This window comes from Bombus huntii, chromosome 8 (genome assembly GCF_024542735.1).
Source record: "Bombus huntii isolate Logan2020A chromosome 8, iyBomHunt1.1, whole genome shotgun sequence".
NCBI classification, from domain to species: Eukaryota; Metazoa; Arthropoda; class Insecta; order Hymenoptera; family Apidae; genus Bombus; species Bombus huntii.
The window spans coordinates 2,106,143-2,127,892 of record NC_066245.1 but is presented as its reverse complement, the minus strand read 5'-3'; the positions used below and the strand labels follow the sequence as shown (position 1 = coordinate 2,127,892).

Below are 21,750 nucleotides of genomic sequence, written 5' to 3'. Positions count from 1 at the left end.
AGGGCGATACGTTCATGATGGAACGACAAAACATCGTCGAATAGAAATGAAGCTTACATTCGTCATTTTATCAGAGTATGGGATTTTATACGGGACGTTGCTTGTAACATATGTGGGTCAGTACAGTACGTAGAGAATGAGAGTTTGATGTATGAGCCACGTGTCAGAAATAGACACGTTGCTCCAGAGAAGATGGATATTCCCTCAAACGACGGATATTCCTTTTTAACGAGCAAAAAAAAAAAAAAAGAGAGAGAGAGAGAAAAGCAAAAATAGAAAGATACGAAGACAAAAAACGACGAAACTCAAAACGCATCTTCGTTAGAGGGTGTTTACCTATAGTTTGCAGAACGTGCTCGTAAATCGAGTTGCAACTATTGATTGTCGATACCGTTCGATTGTTTCAGTTTACGTGAGTACAATGGAGGTGACGAGCTTTTCGATGACCCCGCAAGCTTCCAACTTGATTTCTTTTTTATGTTTTATAGTTCGCTACCGTTTAACGTTTCAAGAGGACTGGATCGTTTTCTGTTAAATCGTTTCTATTCTTTCAGCTCTTTATAAATCCGTTTCGACGAATTTTATTTGTTCGCGTAAATATCGTTCGTCGTTCGAGAATAACGAAAGTCGAAAAAGACGCTTGAAAATACGACGCGTAACACATTGGAAATGATCAATAGTAAATTGAAAGTACCCGTTACACTACTATGAGATAGAGATACGGATATGTACATATTTTTGCATTGTATTCGTAATCAGTGTCGTCAAGTATAAACATCGAATACTTTGAATCGGTATCAATGCAGCTACTTCTTTCTTATGCCCTTTTTTACTTCTATTCAAACACATTCGCATTGTTCGTATTCAAATGCATATAATATACATACGTATTTATAGAAGTTGTAACATTGCGATGTCAGGTGACTTCCAAATACTATTAACACGAACGATAGTCAATAATTACTTTTGCTCGTTCTGAAATGTCACGGTATTTGTGTGCACAGTCGTGTCATCTCGAGATGCAAGTTACTCGAATATAACGACTTACTAAACACGTAGTGTGTGTCTTCTTCTTGTCGAGTTGGTATATGGATTTTACTATGATGTTTAAGAAAACATTGTTAAGATGCTTTGCGCGAGGAACGAGAGACGTTCCAACGTCTGTTGAAAACGTTTCAGAGATACTTGAAAGAAGGATCTAACGAAATAAACAGATCTTTGGTGTAGAGAGGCTAAAGTATAGAGACAAGGCAACGCGTCGTCCATTTACAACGCGTTGTCTTTAATAATCGATTTTTCTGGAATTTTTCATTCCACCTGTCGTAGCTGAATAGAACAACACGTACGAGCAAACAACGTATAAATAGATATTCTACATCTTTTTTTCTCCTTTGCCGTACTAAATAAGAATAAACGCCTTAACTCCAACATAAAATAATCTCGTTATAATTGTACTTTCCTCTATAATCCCACGATTTTCAGTTTTATTAATATACACATACTTGCATACTACGAACGATGAAATCAACTCTTATACAGGGTGTTAACGATTATCGTATCTGAATGATATCGTAGCGCGAAAATATACAGATATACGTTCATCTAAAAACGTACGATCGTGCAATGAGAATTATAAATTGTAATAAAATATCGCTATTCTCGAGCCACAGAGTCGCTAAAGAGGAGACGGCCGATAATAAATAGAACATTCTCATTCAGATTCGGCACAGCAGACTTTGCACTCTGCGTCGAAGAAGTCGTCGGATGGCGGTTTCGTCGTTCGCTTGCCCCCCGACTTTGTTCGTTTTCGTTAAAAATAGTCGTGAAGCGGAGCGTAAATAGAATCGGGAATACATTGTCGGACAAAGTGTGGGGATACAACGTGCTTTTCGAGGCCGATAACGGGCAATTATTTTGCCGCGATCCGACAACGACGGTTTTGTTTTATCGTGACATGACGTTAGAGAAGCGCCAGTGACGTCACTGGATCCACTCAGCCGATAGACGGAAGTCACTGGAGCGATAAACATATTTATTAAGTGTGTTAAGAGGGGACCTTTGGCGCAACCCGAGGCGTTCTTGCGCTTAATGTTTGCCTCGTTATTACACTCGCGATCGGTCCGGTCCTTTTTACCTCCGGTTCAGCCTTTCGTTTGCCTTGTGAAAATTATAAAGATTTCACTGCTTCGCGCCACTCTCTTTTCTCGCTTGACGCCACTTCATCGTCGAAAATGTCAGCAAACACCTCTCGTTTGCGACAGTGGCACGTTTCGTAAATCCTGTGTTCTCTCTTGTCTTTAGCCACTTCACTGCCACTGTTACACGCAAGCTTGTCGCGATTCGATAGGTATTAGCTGGCTGATCGCAGAAAAGCTACTTAAACGACACTATGTTAGATACGTTACAATATCTTTCTAAATGTTTTATAGGTTTCGGTTTGTACATTTATACAGGGTGGTTGGTAACTGGTGGTACAAGCGGAAAGGGGGTGATTCTAGGCGAAAAAAGAAGTCGAAAATATAGAATAAACATTTTTCGTTTGAGGCTTTGTTTTCGAGAAAATCGACGTTGAATTTTCGCTCGGTACGCGTGCGGCACGTTATAACGGATCTCACTGTAGATCGTTGTCTCGATGGAAAAATTAAAAAGAAAATTTTTTATTCTACATTTTCGACTTCTTTTTTCGCGTAGAATTACTCCCTTTCCGCTTGTACCACCAGTTACCAATCATCCTGTATATTTCAGTTATATCAAGTCGTTGCCTTTTTCGTAGATATACCGTACGCATTTTTACGTTTCGTACGGATTATCGCGTTGGAATTCGCACAATTTCCATCTTTCGTTCCTTCGATCGGATCTCGCGATACACATACGTCTGTAGCTTTTTTCCTGAACAACTGTCTGACATATTTACATATGTAGCAGCTGAATTTAAGCTCGATCCGGATTGTTTTAATCGAACACCTCGCAGACATCGAATTTAGGGCGCACAGTCATAATTATAGACGCTTCGATATTCTAGCACGCTTTGGAAAAGAAGTTTACGAATGTAGAATTACATCGTACTCGTAATTGTTCTCGTAAGATCATTTTTCTTACGGACGCTTCGCAATTTTGTCGGCTGTGCGTTAACTTGAGATTTCGGGACTGCCATCGCCGGCGGTAAACCACAGGCCAGAAATTTCACTGTCATCAATTTTCATTTGGTCGTTACGCCTCGACAGCCTAATCGACCATTCGCGTGCTTTCCTGTGACTAGATGTAATAAGCATCGGGTATAAGACTCCTCGGACGACTACACGGTCTGTCTATCGGTTCATAAATTGTAGTCGATAACGAGACAAAAATCTGATGAGATCTGGTGAGATGGTAAAGCCGAGGACCACGTTGTTGCTCTTGACCGACGAGCAGAAGGTAAAAAGAGCGCGCTGATGCTTTCTATTTTTCCGTGTTGCCGGTTTCTCTCATTCTTCCTCTTCTCATCCGCTATTTCTGCGTTGCTTTATTTTCATCTTGCACCGGCCAAGCGGCAAGAAAACGCGGTATTTCCCATTTCGCTTTCCGGGAACAAAGGGGAAACGGCGAAAGAAATGGAGGGTGAGTAAGGAGGAAAAGGAAAATGCCCGTGAATGAAAATGAAACGAACGAAGTAAAAAAAATGAAAACTGGTTTTTAACTATATGTGTGTTGGGTGTAGAAAAGTTTTATATTTTACCACGATTATTTCTCTCGTTATTTGTACTTTTATCAACGAGTTTTTAGCGACAGGAAAGAATAAAAAGTTGCGACCAAAATGGAAACGTTTGTACGAATTTATAAGCGAATACAATCGCAGAAACGAAACCTAAGCATGGACTTGTTTATTAAATTCTGATATTAAACACCACAACGAGTACCACTATCGCTTCGATATTTTACGCGATATACATTTTTGCGTGTTACGCGTATACCGCGCATTTCCGCGTCTTTCTCACAAACGCGCGAATATTCGCGGTTCAGTGATAAAAGATATTTCGATCGTGAAGGATACAGATACACGTTTTCTTCGTAGAAGCTAAAAATGAAAGCACCGAATTTTTTTTACACCTAGCAAACGTGGGATGGCGAGAACCAGAAGATAAAGCCGTGATTATTCGAATAAACAGGTATCTCGTCGTTTATCAGGGCAAGGACGTCGCCGGATATCATCGATAGCCGCGAATATCCGCTAGACCGCAAACGTATACATACACTTGGTGCGCGTTTCGCATGGCCTGTCACGTTTCGATAAGTATTCCGATGGATTTAACTGTCTCTGTGTGAATTGACATTCGATATAGTTACGATAGGACCCGTAACAGGCGTGTGGTATCGTTATACGTATTTGATTTTATTTTGCATACCGACGCTCGAAAACGGATTTAGATCGCATAGGTTAACACGTTTGTTGAAATTCATCGAAACAGTTTGCAAACGAAACTATCCTCATCACGATCCGAGAGATAATATTTTTCTCGTTTTGTTCTTTTTCGCGAAAAAGACCTGTTTCCCTGATGTTGATCAACGTAACATTCGTGTTTGAAACATGGCTGTTTGAAATGTTCTATCGGATATAATTACGGAACTATCAACTTGTAAGATATTTTCATCGAAATGGTTTATCGTGAATTTTATTTTCCTTTAAACGTACAGTCAAAGATTAAAGTCTGCGATAAGTTTTCTATTCGCATCGTATATTCTACGCTCGACTGATAATTGATCGTAAAGTTCATTCCTGCAAGTAATGTTAATCATCGGAGCAAACGCTTTTTCTTTTCCTTGATATCAATCTATTATGTATTATTATTACGTATTTCAATGTATCGATTAACATTTTTTCGCATAACTGTACGACTGCTTCTTCGTCGAAGTATGTAGCAACCGTTGATGCCAATTTCGATGCGGATATAAAACGTATAAACTCAGTCGTAATGAACGCTGTGCAATTTGTTTACACGTTGTTGAATTTTTCTTCAACTTTGCGCAAGCTTAACGCATCTACACGCATATATATGTCAATATAAATACCGGTATAAATTTGTTTCAGTAAATGGCAATACATCGTACGATCCTTACACGATCAACTATTTCCTACCACGCTGTCCCAATACTTTCTTCCTTCGCAGTACATACGTATATAACGTTACCTAGTTGAATTTACGAACGTTCCTCCACGTAGCAGTTTCCACCGTTTCGCTTGGAAATATTTTAAGCATCGAATTCGTGTGTTCGAAATTCGAATTAATCAAAGTCACAGACGCTGTCTCATCCCACGCGGTATCTGGCAACGCGGGAAATAGATTTATCCGTACAGGAAACTAAATTCGGTCGGGCAGCTCGGTACAAGGACCGCAAAACGTATCTTGCCCTAGTCCTAACAGCCGAGACCTAGTTGGCCAAGTTGTTCACGTTTCGTCCTACCAGAAACATACGAAATTGTCAACCGACGAGAACATAGATATAGAAATGGGTTAGGATGAACGAAAGCAGTGACCGAAGAACCGGCGGAAACCATGCGAGTACACGTACACGCGTTATCTTCGTCTGGTGAACCTGTTTCTCCTTCGTATGGAATCTATTCGTTTGTTCGTCGTGTGGTTTGCGCAAGTAGGGAGAGGAATACGACGATCATGGTCGTTTCCTTTGCAGCGGAAAATTTTAAGTATTCCTCCACGATACCTCTCGTAGCCTCGTTCGGGTCTCCGATACGTTCGAGTGTACTTCTTGGAAGTTTCTGAACAACGACGGTGTTTCTCAGCAGTTCAGCTTTTGTCCTTTTGTGCGTTTATTTAATCCTTTGGTTATCGCGATAACGTTTTTCTAAAGTTTTGTCAAAATACAGAGTCAAGAAAGTTGGATTAAGTGGATACTCGTATGTCGTAAACGCTTTGCAGCTATTTTCTTCGAAGTTTCACGAGGAAGACAGATGATAAATTTGTTACTATTTTTAGTACAGAGTAGTGGCCGTAGGCTGTTAATTCGCAACACATTATACACGTAATCCTTCGCGATACTCTGATCTTCTACGCTAAATTGTTTTGATGAAAAACAAGGCAACGTCACTATTCTCAGCTGAACGTGGTGATTAATTTATCGCCATTGTCCATGACGACACTTCGTTGGCGCATTACGCACATGTTTAGTTCTTTTATTCTCTTGTAGTTTTTTTTTTTTTATTCTTTCATATCTTATAATCCCTTTCGAGTAAGAAAAATAAGTTTTTATATCTTCCGGAACAGACGTTTATTTATAGTTATGATTTCTAAATATATTTAATAGCTTATCCAAGCTTGACAACTTTTACGAAAAACATCGTTTCTTATAGATAACTTCTTGTATTTCATGTACAGTCGAATATCGCATAGATACAGACGATCTTTCCATCGAAAAAGCGTCTATCGATCGGTCTATCAGATTTACTGGTTGAGTAGTTTTCTCTGCATACGCTAATTACACAAGTTGCTAGTCAGTGAGCTGCTGCGAGCTTCTATTCTGCTTTTATAATTTATGACCGTTTTAATTATTTCTTTGTAGGCAAAAATTAAATGCTTGTCCGATTGAAAATTGAAACGGAGGTAGTTTAAGTGGTCGTCGTTAGACGTGGATACGCGGTGACAAACGAAAAGGTAGATGGACCGTGGTGTGGTAAATGTTCCGTAATCTTCGCCAGATTTTCCGAGTTCACCCTCCTTCAGTTTGCCCTCTCCACATCTCTCTCTCTCTCCCTACTCTGCCCATTTCTTTAGACGTTTAAGCTTCCGCGATGCACTTCAAGGTCTCGTCTCCGTTTATTCGTCGCTCTGGTTTCTGTGTTCTGCACGTGTTATTATCGTGTTTCTCTTCGTCATGCAACGTATTATAGCCGTTTGAAATGATATTTAAACGGGAAGACGGCTCGCCAAATCCCCATAACGAGGACTTTCATGGGACTACGTCACGTTATGTTACGTGCAAGCGGGCTTTGCTCGTGCTTACTACGCCTACGGACATTTATTTCAGGCCACCTTAGAATTTGCCACGGCGACGACACGAGGGCAGTGATTTCGTTCGGAAAGGTCGATCGCGAATTTCCTTGGATTTTATAAATATTTCAATCACGTTGATCAATAACCACGAGACCGCTCGATCGCGTTTTAATGCCACCTATCAGATAAATTCCAAGCAGGAAAATTACCGCGAAATGGACCACCGCCAGACGAATAAATCAACGAATTTTAAGCGTGCTTTTGCGCGCGTGTTTCGTCTCGAACGAACGATTTGGAAACTAGTTATTCCTTCATCGACAAGACTTTTTACGTTTCTGGCATCCGACATCTTTGACTTTTTGTGAAAAAATTAATATCAATAGTTACGTTACTTATGATACGCGAGTAGATTGCATCGCAATGACGCTACATTACCCAACAATCAGCGATTTTATCAGGTGTCTCAAATTCTTTATTAGAGCGTTAATGCTTTCTTTTCAACAAGTTTTACGTATATATATATATATATCTTCTCTAAAATTCGATTGTAATTTGAGTCAAATGTTATTCGAGTCCGAGCTGCGTATCTATATCATCGCTATCTTTTGCAGTAACCGATTGATTCGTCGTATCGTTTCATGGACGTAACAACGAAAAACATAATTTTCACCGGGCGTTTTGTTGCGTTGTCATAGCGATGCTAAATCGCCCGTAGTATCCGACGTTTTGTAAAAAGCCACTTCCAGTCTCTCCCCTTGTGTGCCGTTTTTTTTAAAAATACACCACAATAGCGATCCTGTCTTTTTTCCTTGGGCTACGACAAATAAGTTGGTTATTTATAAACGATGCCTGCGCTTCTCAAGGAAAATGCGTTGTATTATTAATAAACGCGTATTCCTCCGCGAAAACTTGATAGCAAATAAAACTCGAACTTTCACATTTATCCCGCCGAGCGTTATTTTCCCTTTTCATTTCGTTTCGAAGAAGATTCTTCGCGCTACCTCGCAACAACGTCGAACGCGGCGTTCGATGATCGAAAGATACGCAATGAAATTTCTCGATAAAGTTACGTACACGAGGAATATCGAGAATACCGTCAAGAAGTAACGAAGGAAAATAAATCAAATTAGTCAGTGATGGAAAGACTCATCCGTTTGATAAAGTAATATTTTTATTACATGACTAATTTATACATACAACGCGTTTGGATTTTTAAATATTCCAAGACCTCTCTCCGTATTAGCATAAGAATATTCTAATTATACTAATATAACAATTACTTCGAGTCCGCTATAAATTGTCGTATAAATTCTTTGATTTTCTCAATTTAATAAACCCCATTATTTCGAATTAATAGTATGAAAATGCACGTATATTAACATTGTTGGTTTTATTAGAAATGTTCGATAAACAAGTGGTTCGTTATATATAGAGCTCGCTCGCCATCATTTAACAGAGTAAATATGTTTTACATTGATTATAGAAAATATTATTAATAGAGGATAGACTGAGTAGAGAGAAGGAGAGAGAGGGAGAGAGAGATAGAAGGAGGTAGCAATAATTTCGTGTACTTACAATTTATTCCACCCGATATAACAGTTTCAGAAGACAACGATGAACATTAAGGTTTACGACTATTCAAACAAACTTAGTCAATTTCTTTTAGAAACATCCAATCGTTTTGTATAGTATTGTACATGCTCTGATTCCGAATATAATTCACTTTTTCTCCCAATAACCTTTCCAGTGAACTTGGAAACTTATCAATATCGAAGCGTGGAGTTACCCCGAGGCAATCTGTCCTCTTCGAAAATGCAACACAACGAAGTAGCTCCGTCCGAACTTTAGGATATTTGTTCCAAGTAGAGTAAAAGCTTATAACGAACATAGATCGAGAAGTAATTTTCGTCGGGTTTACGATATGTTAACCGAAATATTAATTTCTTTTATCGTTGGATGTGGCATATGTTCTCCGTTTACGTTGATACAAAGGTCCTTTATGCATACGTATGTCTGTTTACTGACTTATACTAATCGCTGTTACTTTACCATATAAACGCGATAATCGGATGCGACGTGATTAAAACTGTATGAAGCAGCGTAAATAAACCAGGCGCAGAGAACAACGATTTTTATACTTTACCTGATTATCTTTTTATTTTTGTCATTTTGTTGTGGTTATATATGTAGTGTATCGTGGTACTCGGTGTTTAAACAGCGTACCAGATTAAGGACGTCGAAACTTCACACGCAGCTCGTGCTTAATAGGCTTCAATTTCACGAATTAAAATTAAGTATCGTTCTAAATATAAGCTTCGTTACATTTTCATCGCTATTTGCAAAAGAAGGATAATAATGTTAGTTCAATCGCGCAAGAAGGCGACGATAAAAGGTTCTTTAAATGATAAAACGTTTGGGAAAATTGAAAGCCATAAGACGAAAATATGGCAAATTCATCTTTATTTTCTGATTTTATGTTACTCGATAGCTAAGAGGGAGTATTTTAATGTGGCATAACAGGTCGCCGGAAAGGGGGAAGAAGCTATTATGTGCAAAAATATGAGGCCTCGTAAAGATGGGTATTATATCTCCGAATTTTTATTAAAAGCTAAGGGCTTAAATAATATCATGACAAGCGATATTTTCAAAAGAAACAATTTTACTACCACGAGAATAGTTATCGGCATATTCGATTGAAAAATTGCTTCCCTACGAAGAACGAACTATATAACTTATCGTATCTTATCACTGTGGCCTTAAATTCCGAGCATCGATTCTGTTTGCAGCGAGAATTTCATTCATTAAAGCGAATTTTCTTTCGTCTCTGAAGGTAAGTTTCTATTATGCGAAGAAAAGTACCCGTAGCAAACTGTAGATGAATTGTAGTAAGTGAAATTAATACGAACTTCAGTTACATCGACTATTTTTTATTCATCGATGCAAGTTGATATAGTTTTACCGTGTAACATATTAGTTTTAAAAAGCTAATATTATCGCGTCGTAACAAAATTACTGCAAACTATTTTGTAATTAAATATGCATCCTATAAAAAATGAGCAAGAGCATCAGACTACGAGTTCTTTGAGCGGTAGTGTACCATACCGATCGTATAAAAATGGCCTTTTGCCTCCACCCCTTCTTTTCCGTTCCTTTCTCGATAGAGCATGATAAATAAGCGGTTGGTTATTTATATACGATATCTGTGATTCTTGAAGAAGATGTAGTGGTCTACACACTTCTGCCAATTTCCCTCTTGCTCCCGCTCCCTATATGTATCCTTTCCTCGCTCGTTTCTACGCCGACAACCTCGATAAAGGAGGCGAGGCGCTCCTCTGAACGTTGAGACGCCACTTCGGAAATGTACCGACCCGATCGAACGCCTATTGATTACGTACGGAAATAAAGTAAAAAGGTAGGAGGCTCCTTTTAACGCCACGGATATATGCGCCGTTCGAACGTTACCGCGTCAAGCTTCTTCGCAAGACGATCTACCTTCATCATGCGTTCTCCATCATCAGTTTTTCGCTCTTCTCTTCTCGTATCTACAATCCCATTCTTTATTTTCTTTTTCTTTTTATTGTTATAATTTTCGTATATGCGATCTATCGTACAACGATAATCGGCACAGGTCGGTGACTTAAATCGACACGAATATAAACACATCCAGAGACGTATCGTCGTGATGTTACTCAGCTTACGTGGTTAAATCTATTTGGTAGACGTAAAAGGTGTCTTCGATTTTCCCTATTCTCCCTTGGTGTCCAGTAATTTCGTAGCCAGATTGTTGGGACGATTTTTCAGCCGTTGTTGATATAACCCGTTGTGTCTGCTGATTTCTTAGTTTACGATGGGTCTACCGGTTTCTTTCTTTGTTTGTTTGTTCGGCACGTACCGATCTGTTTTCAAAACGCCTCTCAATTTTTTGTTTTGTCATGTTTCTATTGATTTTATCGGAATTCGCGGATGTGCTCCCTTAATCGACAGGAGTATATTTCACACGGGCTTGAAAATAGTTCTGCGTGTCCGCAGTTTGTTGCAAGTTTGTTGTTAGCGTTGTTCTTAGCTGTGAGTTCTTGTCGATCAACCACCAAAGTTTTCTGCCGTTCGTTCAATCGCTCTATTTTCTTGCGTTTTTCAATGATAATTTTTTGTCAAAGTATAGCAGCTGTGATAGTAATTTAATTTTACTGCAGGGCATGCTCGCTTTTTACGATGAATTTCACGCGTGTAGATTTCGTAGTATTGATTCCAGTTCTTCGTGTTTTTAGCCAATATTCTATCTCGTTGAGACGTTGTTGCAGTTTATTTGAAGTTTCACGCGAATTTCGATCGCACGCTAATACAGCCGTATCGTCGGCAAACGTAGCAGTTCAGGTATTCACCGAATTGGTACTATTCGAAACTCTCGATATTTCTGGGCATCGTCTTGAACCGAATATATCGCAAATAATAGTAAGCTAAAAATCAAGGCTCGCCTTCGAGAAATTTAACGAAGTTGTTAATTATCATCTTGTTTATAATTCAGCCGTGAAACGTATGTTTATTAGTAATTCTTGTCGTTGATTAGGGTTGCAGTAAAACTAATTAAAAACATCGCTCGCATGGAAGACGAGCTTTGGTTTTCTTCGAAAACACGATTACATAGTACGTGATAAGATTTTAAAGAAAACATCTCAAAGATCGTGTATGAGATGTACTCGCGTATATTCAAGAAGAACGTTGAAAATGACAAAAGCGGAGAACATGTTTCTCTAAAAAGAAAAAAAAGAGGCAGAATATCATTTGCATTATTATTACGCGAAATTATTAATCGAATTATCGACAGTATGCATTTAAGGCACACGCGTATTCACCGCCAATTGCTCTTTCTCTTCCTTCCTGTTCTTTAAGTTCGTTTAATTTTAATTTTATCTTACGTTCTTTCGTATTCATAGAGTAGATTTTTGGAAACACTTTGGGTGAATATAGAACTATGTATGGTTTACGCGGATGTATGTATTAGCAGGGCAATTTTCTGAATTGGTGGTTTGTCACCTTTGACCCGGTAACCGGGCTTCCTTAGTTTCCACGATGAAACGACAAGATGCGTAGGCGACATGCGTCGAAGCCAGTCAGATTGCGTGGATCGAAGTAGTAACACATTTTCTTATTCCTAAGATTCCTTTATACGTGGCTTGCACCGTTTAGATCCATCTGAAAGGGAAATGGAAATGGAAACTCACGTAAATGTTATAGAAAGGATATTATAATTATTCCTTAAATAAATAAATTGCAACTTACGAATAAATACTAGCTCCAGATGAATCCAGTTTAGACAGCTCCTTTGGCCAATCTTATACGTAAAAAGGAAAAGATATGGAGGATAGGAAAATTGGGGAATTGATATTCGCGTAAAACAATGGGAAAATTTGGAAAGCTTCTCGACCCGAACGTTACACGATGCCGGAAAGTTATGGCCGGATAGATTTCTTTGCGTATCCCAAAGATATTCGAATCTATTACTTCAAGTGGTATTTTCTGTCACTTTGAAAGCATTTTTCATTGCCACGATCTACCGTTTCTTATAAAAAGTATCTATCCGAAAAAGATTTGTCCTTTAAACTCTATTCAAGCTCTATAGCTTTAATCTATCACGTCACTATCGTGTCACCATCTATTCTTCATCCGCGATACTCGGACATAAAAAAGGACAGAATGCTTGATAAATTGTATCTCTAAAGGCTAGTCCTTTTAAACTCACAAATTGGCTATTAAGGGTGGCAATTACTTTTCAAATGAAAAACTTTAGACAACGCTCTTCTACTTTAATGTAATACCAAAGTAAAATGAAGCAGTCGCGTCCTTTTGTTTGCAGCATTCTGCACGAGCAGATATGTATTTCGTTAAAACTTGCGCAACTTCTGTCGAGCAGCTTGCCAATTTCCTTTTAGACGTACCATCGACTCCTGTTTCCTTTCAAACTTTCGTCAGAAATTTTTCTTCCTCCGCCTTTTCTGCCTTGCTACAGCGCGTCAGTAAAATCGCGCATACCCCGACGAGAATCGGGTGCAAAATGTTGACGAAATGGTTGATGGAACGAACGAGATATAGAGTTAGCTGCATGTACGATTTTATACGGCTCGGTTAGAGCACGTAAGGGTATCTCAGTCGAGCAGTTTGAGTTACAGATGGTACGAGGTCCCGGGCTTGGGAAATCAATACCGTCAAAACCTCCCCTGGTCCTGTGTCACAGCTATCCCTATTCCTCGTGCCAGCTGTAAAGTCGTAGCCCCGCTCCACGCAGAATACCTTGCCTTCGATCACTTTTCTCGAGGAACGGTCGGGTTTTAAAGCGAACAATCGAGAATCAGCTCGTTCTTTCTTTTCTCCTTTCCTTAACCTTCTCAGCTTGTTCGACGTACACGCGTAGGTTTCTTTACACATCTCTGTTCCTTTGTATCGGATTGGTTCGTAAGCTGGTGGAATTTTGCCCGCGCACGATTATCTGACACATAGTAATAGGACAATTTATTCGTGATTTGTAAAATTTCGTTAAATTCTTAATTTCAATTTTTTTTTTTTTTTGGATCGATCGTGCTATAGGATGCAGGATGGCTGCATTCGTTGCAAATGAAATAACGCGTCTTTTGTCCGATATTTCTAGCTATTAAAGTCTTTGGTAATTCGCCAGAATAACTTCGATACCGACACGATCTTCGCTATTTAGGAAGAATCATGAATATTTGAAATGCTGTCGCCTTCAAACGCCGGCTCTTTGAAGATCGTCTTCGATCATTCGGAGATTCGACTCGTCGAGAAACTGTCACGGATCTAAATACCACTCCGTGAGCTTCAAGGCTATTAAATTACGTTACCGCCAATCCGAATTTACGGCGCGTTATTGAATAAGCTCCAGATGATACGCGGTAATCCGGCGCACGATCGAAGTTTATATTTAACACGGGAACAGCGAACGTATCGATAGGCATTAAATTTAATAAATACATATCAGTAACATAGATAGCATTTGGTATTATGGTGCTCGCCACGGATCATCCAATGTATCGTCATTATCGTTCGCAGTGACACGGTAACCCGTATGGCCCAGCGTATCTCGGCTAAAGATCGATTTACATCGAGCCGAATACGTCGATGGATTCGCAATCGCGACTATTAAATTTTTAATGAAACCGAGCGCGCCGGCTGCTGTCGTTTAATTAAACAGGTGAATCGCGCGAGAAACGACGAACACCGTGTAGCCTAGCGAGAGATGTTCGACGAACAAACGCCGCTAACAGAATCTTCGTGGCTGCCTCGAAATATCGATCTCCATTATCTGTCAATCAACGTCGTCGATCAGCAAATGGGAAACACGTTACATGCGTGCACACGTTGATTCGTCGCGATGCTTACAGAGATTCCCTTGTTCGCTGATTTTCCTACTCGTTTCGCGATAAGATCTATATAATTACCCTTTCTAAGGTAGATAGCGGTTAAGCACGAGCGATAAAAGCAAAAAATATCTTTCTCGAAAAATACCTTTTCTTTCGACCGTGTCATAAATCACGTAGATCTGAAATAAAATAAATATTATCGTACCGCTTTTGAAATTCTCTCTTGGACTCTTGAAATTCTCTTTACCGATAGACCTCTATTTTTAGAATTCATCCCCTATACGTCGTGTTGCGAATAAAATTATATGTTCTCCCCTTTGAATTATTAATCTCGTGTAATTTTCGCGATTTCTTGCTACAAAGCAATTTGTAATTTTTCCTATTTCGTAAAAAAAAAAAAAACGAATAATTGCAGCGATTGTTGTCAACCATCGACTACGACGATGTACAGTGTTTCTATTTTTAATAAATTATCGACTAGTCGACTGAGTTTGATAAGAGCGACGCTATCGATTCGAGTAATTTCTAGAGTATCGTAAGACTTGTGTGTAAAATGATTATTTGTATACTTATTGGCAAATGTTTTCTTATCGTTTATCTTAAGTATTCCTACGAAGTAGTCTAACGGATATTTTATCGTTTCTTTTATCGAATTGTAAAGTGGAATTATGAAGTGGATCGATGTTTGCTATCTTTAAGTCCTTCAGTCGAGACAACATAAGTGTGATCGAAGTATTATCGAAATATTTTTAAGAATTTGAAATTAACGTGAATCGTGTAGAAGAACGTGTATAACTTTACTCTTGAGTATTTGCAATAGATTAAGCAGATGCGCGTGAGATAACGATCGTAAATCATAATTTTAATGTGTCGTTTAAACGCTAGAAATATCGGTTCGGTTATTTAATAACATTCGATAAAGGCAAATAAATAAAGCACGTTGTTATATTTATCATCGAACGATTAATCTGCCATTAACCAATTAAGCATACTCTTTAACAGTATACATGTTTATAATAGAACGATATAGTGCAATTCAATGTTCTATTCATGTAAATTAATTACTTGCGGTTTTAATTAATCAAATAGAATCGATTGTTTCTGTCCTACGTACCGAGCATCTGGCGTATATCGAATAAAATGATATTCGAAGTGATTAATTGGTATTGCCATGTACAGTGAGTGTATTATAGAATTTTCATTTAAAGATATAAAGATATAAAAGAGAAATACAAAAAGATCATCCATTGTTTCACGTCTAAACGATTTCTAGGTAATTTCTCTATTAGTAATTCAACAACTTTTAAAAACAAAAATAACGTGAAGAGAAATTATCGGATATTCGCTACATACCATTACTGCTTTTATCGAATATCACACCTTAGAAGTTATTTTCATGAAACGAACAAACTTCAAACGTAGCCGTCGTTCTTGCCCTGAGAAACTTATGGATACGTTAGAAGACCCGTTAGGACGATAAAATGATAAATGGTAAGGTCTTCCAGATTTTTCGTAATCGTGGTATCGATGAATCAGTTTGTCGGAGATGGATGAATTTGAAAGAAATATATATATATTAGTCGCCAAGTATTAATCGTTCTTACGTAAAAGCAGATTTAATGGAAAAAACAATTTCGTTAATATACCCGATGTGTCTCGAAATGCGATACGCAAACGGCATCTAATTGACGTAAATGGTATGCAAACTAAATACGACACGTTTACGTCCATCAATGTTTATTAGTATGTTGTTCTTCTATATCTGAATCGAAGCTGTAATGAAACATAGATTTTAATTAGAGCACATTTTCCAATAGATTGAACGGCTTTCACGGAAGAATATTACTATATAGATCATTATCGGATTTAATATTCCGCTTTAATTTCAATATCTATAGCCGTATCGTTATTGTAATCTTATTGAACGTTGCTATCGAAACAATTATTGTTTAAAACTCGGCAAACTGTTAAAGCTCGTTTATAAGTCAACGATGACGGAGAAAATTATTTATTCATAACTTGTGATACTTTTTACGCGGATAGAGACGAGTTAATCGGTCTTGGTTTATGGACGAGTGAAATAACGATGCTTCATTACCGATTAATTTATACCAAAATATTTTCTCAGGGATAATCAGCGAATTAAAGGAAGTTGTACAAGATATTCCTAGCCGTAATTAAGCCGTTGAATTATTCACGACGATATTCATCGAGCCTTATCTACGATAAAATTATTACCGTTATGGTGGAATTAATTTTATCTCGCGTCGACAATTTTCTTTCGAACCCTTTTAAGTTAAATTTCTTTCTTTTTTTTTTTTTTTATTTTTAGCAGTTACCAACAATACAAACACATTCGTCGAGCGGTTTTATGGAAAGAGACAAAACGTATTAAAATAAAATACGTGAAGTTATTTGAACTTTGAACCTTTCCTTTTCGATTCATCTTGCGTTTACACGTAACACGCAGCCACGAAAATTAATTCTTGTAGGGCAAAATAATGTTCAATTTTACGTTGCAAATCGACCGCCGGTGTCCCATCGACGTTTTGTTATTTTCCAATACGACTGTGTTCTGCGCTACGTGTTTCAGGGATGAGGAAGGCGATAGTAAAGTTGTAGAGTACAACGACTCGAGGAAAATGTAACGACTCTGTGAGAAGTTCGTATTGTCTCGACGAGTACCTCTATGGTTTCCTCGTGGAAGGAAATACGTGGAAAGATACGGTCCATCGTAAAAGGTAAACGAATTTAAGCATCGAAAATATAAATTTCCAGCATCTCGATGGCGCGACAAATTTTTGTACACACACGTTGCTCTAAATTAGAAGAAAATTATAAGGGATGACCGGAAAAGACGAATCGCGTCTACTCGCTATTCTTTCGTCTTACCAATATCTTGAAATTGAGGTGATTTTTTTATTCAGCGATCCATCATTTTCATTCGATTTTTATATCGGTGTTACGCGCAAGTACGTCACGTTATATTTACGTTCGTAAGAAGTAAAACTGATAAATGAGAATTGAATTATTATTAAATTTCATGTTGGTTATTTTCGCTTGGAAATTTACTTGTACAATGATGTAATTATAAAATGCAAAGTTGGTAGTTTTTTCTTTGAAGGTAAATGAAATATAATTTCAAGCGAGAATACCGGTATTTTTTTCCTTTGGGAAAGTGTAATTTTATCTCCCTTAATCCAGACTTCCTCGAAGTTCAATCTCCTGCCCTAATTTACTTTGCCGGCGCTTATGCTTTTCTTTAGCGACGTAATCCTTGTCTTCGTGACGTTCCATGGTATAACTTTAGTGATAGAGGGCAATTTAGAATAGCCGACGATTATTTTCGCAAGTATTTCAACGATATTCAATTCCTTTTTATTTATTACGCGATTTATTTATTGCGTTCTTTTTTTACGGGGAAACCAATTTCTTTGGCAAACTCATTACGAGCTTCCACGGCGCTGACCTAATTTTTCCTTTACAATAATTTCGCGGTGTTTCCTCGAGAAATTAATATTTTTTCAGAGTTCGTTGGAAATCTGATCTTTTATATTATTCGCGATTATTTTACAATTTTTAGATATTCGCGTTATATCTGCGAGTGTGATAAAAATTTGCTTTAGTTTATAACAAGAAGGAGAGAGGAGAAGAGTCGTTGATGCTTCGAGATCATTGTTATAGTTTAAGAGTAGAATATAAAGATTCTCTGATCTTTCAATATCCGCTGTATAATTTACAAAGTGGGGAAAAGAAGGCCCAAGATACTAGATTCCCCGGATATTTCCATATGACCGGAGAACAGAAGAAAGAAAGTCGAAGGGGATAAGATTCGATTTACGTCAACTGTCTTTTGCGTTGAAAATGTAAGTTCGGTTCGCTTGGCTCGTGCGAATATATTTATCTCGCCCTCGTGTGCGTGTGCGCTTGAAATGTCACGCAAGTGCATCCCATGTGTACGCAGAAGAATTTGCTCGATGATAAAGAGGGGCTCGAGAACCTTCGAGCTTCGAGAAACGAAGGTTAATGTTAAGGATAGTAGATCGCACCGAGTATAACATTGCGAAATGGATCTACTTCGAGCGTAACATTCGTTTCTCGAAAACGCTTTTTCGAAATTTACACTCGTATAAAAGAAATCACGCGAAATATATTAATAAGCCAAGTTTCCAGTCACCGACATTCTGTATTTGAGAAACACACGCACTATGCGTGTGCGACTATGCGTTCGCGAGTTAAATAACCACGACTTCACGAATAGCGTAGAAGCCTATAAATGGAATTAATCTGATTTTAACAAGCTTCGACGAGACGAATGACGAGCCTACTTTTTTCAAACGAGTGATATCAAACGTCGTCGATCATCCGATTTCGATAATTCCTCTTATTTTTCTTCTTCGTGGCGCGATCAAAGAGACAACCGATTTACTTGGATCCACGCGCCATTCGTAATACGACGAAGGAAATCGTATGAGAGAGAGAGAGAAAGAGAGAGAGAGAACCGTCATTACGAGAAATCGTCGGAGGAAATGAAATTAGATACCATGAAGGCCGTTGTTCGCCATTTGTCTGTACTCTACAACGTTCAATGTTAATGTCTATCCTTTGCCTGAACATATATGTACACGTGTACGCCGCTGTATAAGTATTTATTGGGCAAGTCTAGTCTATTCGCTTGGAGTTTGTTTTCTTAAAACCCTCTCTCCATGACAGCGACACGATGGCGCTTCGTCATCGGGCAAATTGAAATTAATTGCTAACTTAAAATAAAGTTACCAGTATAGAGCAAGTGTACGTTCGTCGTTGGTTCAAGCTTCTTCGGACAAATGAAATTTGGTACAATGAAAGCTATTAGGTACGACATACAACGCGAATGATACTGGCAATATACATGTGTTCGCTTTATAGCTTATACCGGTTCAGTAGGATTATATTGTAAAACTTTATTTATACGAGTTTCATCTGTTGCAACGAAAGTTTAGTTTTTTACCATTTAGCGTTATCAGGCCACAGATGGCCATTGGTAGAAATTGTTAAAACGAGAATCGTCATGTACGTACTACATGAAGATCGGTATATTGGGAAAATAGGTGTTTCCATAATTTAGAAGTCGAGCGGTGATTAATGGCGCATCAACTAAACGGGGAAAACCCGAATCTCATTTTCTCACTTCTTCCATTCAAAAACTTCCGCCTGCTATTATAAATACGATTTCCTTTCTACGTACCCACCGCTTTTATATCAAACGAGCCAATAAACAGACGAAACAGAAGCTGGCTGAGTAACATCATTTTCGCATCTCCAAATTCCTCCTAACTATTTACACAAAGAGAAATTATCTCAACGACGATGATTATGATTATAGGAATAATCAGGAAACAACGAATTGCTGGCCGATTTACGGTCGGCTCCTATATAGTTTATTTTACATACGTAGTATGTCGTACAGTTTTTCTATATTCTACAGGGTGGTTGTTAACTGGTGGCACAAGCGGAAAGGGGGTGATTCTACGCGAAAAAAGAATTCGAAAATATAGAATAAAAATTTTTCGTTTGAGTCGTTTCGGTCTCACTGTAGATCATTGTCTCGATGGAAAAATTAAAAAAAAAAAAAAATTAAAAAAAGAATTTTTATTCTATATTTTCGACTTCTTCTTTCGCGTAGAATCATCCCCTTTCCGCTTGTATCACCAGTTACCAACCACCCTGTATATGTATTCGATATTCTAAATATTCTTCGATATTTCTCAAGAGTAGACAAGTTGCGAAATTACCTTTTGCGCGAAGAAAGGAAATATTTCTTTGCAAGAAGTCATATTATAAGAATATACGCAATACGTAACGTCGAAGGATTTATAATATTGCTTTTAATTCTTCAAAAGGAGTAAGGTGTTCGCTTACGATCTTGTTTTTCTCGGTAAATATATATTCTTTTGCGCGACAACATAAAGAGGAAAGACCTTTCCATTCGCTCGGCGAACGATAGCGGGCAAACAGAATCTCTTATAAGAATAGCCTGGAGAATGTCGTCCTCGTAAAACAACAGGGAGATATCATTCTCGATTCGCATTATCGGGAAAAGAGCAAGCAGCCATGATCGTAGCGGAATTTTATGATCGTTCGTATTTTAGCCAGGAAATGTCACGGCGATAATTCTGCGTGGGAAAATGTATAAATTACCCCGTTGCGCCGTAAACGCTTCTTGATAACGCGAATATTCCATTTAAGCCTCTTTATCTCATAACGAGTTATACCGATTAATCTGTCGTTTACAGATTTCCAGTGTAAATACCGCGTCAGATACCACATAAATCAGAAAAGAAGCGAACAACGAGACTAACCCTAACGGTATTCCGGATAAAAAGCATTCGTAAGCTGTCGCTTAAGAAGTCAAACCCTCGGAATACGCGTGTCCGCGGATATTATCACTCCCACGTGATGAGTAGCAACTGCGGCGTGAGAACAAGAATACTGCGGGATAGCGGCACTTGTTGATGGCGTTACATCGTGTCAAAGGAAAATGAAACTCGCTCTTGTGCTTCTCCGTTCACGTAGCCCCTTTCAGACCACTCGGAAATCCTCCGCATTCCGCGAGACCGTCAATGGCGATACGCCGTGTGCTATCACGATGCAGCAACGAGAAACGAGAAGCTACCGTGACAAGCGTTCGGCAAGATGAAAGAAGCACGCGGAAGGTCGAGCTCGTTAATCGCCATTTCTCATAGATACGTGACTTTGTTAACTGGATGTTTCGGTCGTGGCTACTGAAACGGTATAAGGACGAAGAAGAACGTAAGACGAGCGTACATGGTCGGTACGGTGGGTAGATAATAGGATCGTAAATTTGGAAACTTTTTGGTTAAATATTTTGCTAATCTAGAAAATTTCCATCTGATCTTACCGCTATAAAAGTTTCGTAATTTGCCTAACATCGTTACTGAACAGATGCCGACGTTAAACGTTAAACGCTTTGTGGAAATGGCAAGTTTGAAGGGGGCAAGGAAATTGTTTTAAAAGCTACTTATCTCTGATAAGCTTTCCAGGTATTCTGGGTCAGGGACGGCGAATCGAGTAAGCAGACGCTTATTTCGACAAACGTATTCAACACCCTTACCTTCTGTTCGATAGGAATGCAAAGCGAGCTTCAAAATGAACCGTCCCAGCATCAAAGTGAATCTACCGTCCTGAATAATTTGCAGCTTCCGAGGAAGAAGTTCGAGATCTTACGATTTCTGTTTCAGTGACAGCTAAGGGGAATGCTTTTTCACGGAGGAAGATGTTTCTTCTTGGCGGAAGCAATGGATGGAATTCACGAATTAACTTCGATGTAATACCAACGCTATCGATTCCGTTTCGCGAAAGGTAAAACGTTAACGACGAAACAATTAAACCAA

General features: G+C 38.5%; 1 long non-coding RNA gene across 1 annotated transcript in view; it reads left to right on the top strand.

The window, feature by feature from the left end:
- The first annotated feature begins 4,952 nt into the window (after positions 1 to 4,952).
- Positions 4,953 to 21,750, top strand: part of LOC126868954 (uncharacterized) — a 33,390-nt gene continuing 16,592 nt past the window's right edge. The window contains exon 1 of the long non-coding RNA XR_007690777.1: positions 4,953 to 21,718. This is a non-coding gene — a long non-coding RNA (uncharacterized LOC126868954). The remainder of the gene's footprint in view (positions 21,719 to 21,750) is intronic.